We start from the raw sequence: 2,704 nt of genomic DNA, 5'->3' as shown, positions 1-2,704 counted from the left end.
ATGTAAAAGATGTTAATAAAATGGATCAAAATTCAGAAAATGGATTTGTTTACAGCATTAGTACTTCAACAGGTGACAAAATTTTAATAAGCTCTAAAAATATTGAGAATTCTTTTTCTGTTCATTACTAATTGGCCTTCTAGAAGGAGTCTGCTGGTATAGACCAAAATAAGAGGGAACCTGATCTATTTCTTCTACTTCTTTTGTTTAAATGTTGTGTCTGCATTAGTGTTAAAGTGTTGAGTTCACCCAATCAATGACCAATGGAAATAAATTTTCCAAATCCCCTTCCAGCTTTCAGAGGAGAGGTTTCATGGCATTCAAAATGATCTGACTTTCTGAAACCTGTTAAAACCTGAGAGGTAGAGAGGCTATAATTGTTATCACTCAGGTCCAATGTAATCAGCTGTCTAACTACTCTTCAGCTCTCACAGCACCTGTACCCGCTGCCTCCTTGCTTCTGAAATGCCTCTCTCAGGATCAATCACATCTTCCAGGGCAGAGAGGGAGAGTGAGTGAATTGGATTCTAATTCGCAAGCTGTCCCACACAAAACAAGATCATTTCTAACAGAGGAGCTGATGCGGCTTCTGACCTTTACAGGGTGTTTGCTGTTGGCATATTTAAAGTGGGCTCTGAGGGCTTGTCTCTGTGCAGAGAACCTTGACATGGGATCCATCTAAAATTTCATTCCAGGCTTGTGAAGCATCAGTGAAGTGTAGTTCATCATAATGAAACTCTTTAAAACTATATTAATGATTCACATGGTCAATTAACAGGACCCCCTAGAATCCATATTTGCCCTATCAGTGCTCCCTTCCTGCTGGTGGCGCTCCTGGAAATGTGGCTACTTGGCCACTGAAGGAAGGTAAAAGATGCTGCAGAAGGACCATCTGCCCTCTGGAGTCCCATACATTTTAATGGGATACTCAGAGAGCATAGAGAGAGAGATTACCCCACTTGGAGACATTTTTACCCAGACCCTGAGTTTCGTAAGAAATTTTTCTGATGATTAAATTGATGAAGAGTCATACTATATTTCCTCTTAATATCAGCATTCTGATGAAAAATACAGTAACAAATAAACAAACAAAAAGTGAAGCCAAAGGAATGCTTCTCTTGTGGAATTTCAGATGTCATTAAAAAGTTGAAGGAGTAATCTGAGGGTGGGTGGATGATGTGATCAGAAAGGTATTCCTCATCCTCCTGAAGTTATCTGGAAGTTTCTTCTCTAGCCTCCTACAGATACATAACACATCGAAGTATCAATTTGGTTTCCTAATAGAACACCATAAGTAGATACGATGACTTCATGAAAGTGCCTAAATGTGAACTTTTTATTCTTCCCAGCATTTTTGCCTTGATGAACAACTGTAGATTTTGCAGAATAAATTAAATAGATAGCAGAATAAGTGAGCCAGGCAGCTGCACTTCAAATAAAATAAAAATCATAAGCCAGTGTATTCTGCCTTCATTCTAACACTCAAAACTCTTGTCCCTTTACATTAATAACAGCAGTTCTTAGAAGCCATTATATGGACAAAATGCTGCTCACGAACCAACTCTTTGTAGAAAGATAATGTGAACTGATTTCCCGCAATATATGAGTGTTAGCAGAACTTGAAGATCCTCTATTACAGTAAAAGTTGGTTTGAAATATATTTAAGAATACAACTTGAAAAACTCTTCATTATATACATAAGGCCATAGAGTCTCAGAGATGGGAAGTTATTTGTCTCAACTCATAAAATATATTAGCAGCAGAGCATGGATTAGATTCTCTCTCCCAGTCAGTGTTCCTTCCATTGCAATGTTCTGCTACCTCCATTTAGCACATTGTTGGTTAGTTGGATGTGACTCGACTAGTAAATTTTGCAAAGAAGAAAGAGAGAAATAGAGATAGAGAGAGGGAGGGAGGGGGGAAAGAAAGAGGGAAGCAGGGAGTGGAAGAGGGAGAGGGAGAAGGAGAGAGAGAGGAGGAACCTTAAAATCATTAACTAAGCAAGTCATGAAGATTCAAACTATTAAGCATTGGAAAATCCTATGTCCTCTAACATTTTATCTTGAATAATTTCAAAACTGTAGACAGGTTGAAGGAATAGTACAAAAAACACCTACCATGCCCTTCACTTACATTCACTCATTGTTAACATTTTGTCTCATTTGCTTTCTCTTTCTCTATAAACATATGTACATTTAATGAAGTAATTGAACAGAAATTGCAGACCTCGTGACACTTTACTCCTAAGTGTTTTCCAAGAATAAAGTATTTTCTTATATAACCAAACTGCATTAATGAAATTAAACATTGATACAATATCTACTAACAATGTACAGTTTACATTAAAGTTAATCTAGTCTACAGTCATATCACCCTGAACAAGTCCGATCCCATCTGATCTCGGAAGCTAAGCAGGGTTGGGCCTGGTTAGTACTTGGATGGGAGACCACTTAGGAAGACTAGGTGCTGTAGGCATAAAAATTTTAAAAATAAGAGATTGTAAACTGACAAGGTCCTTGCAATCTGTGAGGTCAACCAAGGGTTGCATCACCTAAAAAACATTAAATTAAATTAAATTAAATTAATCTAAGGTAGGTCCTCTGCTTTTGTTTTATTTTCATGACACTGACTACTATAAAGAGATCAGATTGGTGCTTTTTTTTTTTTAATTAAGTTTATTGAGGTAACATTGGTTAATATAATT

General features: G+C 37.0%; 1 non-coding gene across 1 annotated transcript; it reads left to right on the top strand.

Moving 5' to 3' along the window:
* Positions 1–2,356: 2,356 nt before the first annotated feature.
* Positions 2,357–2,475, top strand: LOC112471979. The gene has a single exon (XR_003043488.1). It is a non-coding gene; the product is annotated as a 5S ribosomal RNA (ribosomal RNA).
* The last annotated feature ends 229 nt before the right edge of the window (positions 2,476–2,704 follow it).

The sequence above is a fragment of the Pteropus alecto genome, unplaced genomic scaffold (genome assembly GCF_000325575.1).
Source record: "Pteropus alecto unplaced genomic scaffold, ASM32557v1 scaffold78, whole genome shotgun sequence".
Classification (NCBI taxonomy): Eukaryota; Metazoa; Chordata; class Mammalia; order Chiroptera; family Pteropodidae; genus Pteropus; species Pteropus alecto.
The sequence above is the reverse complement of the archived record's forward strand: the minus strand, read 5'-3'. Positions and strand labels throughout refer to the sequence as shown.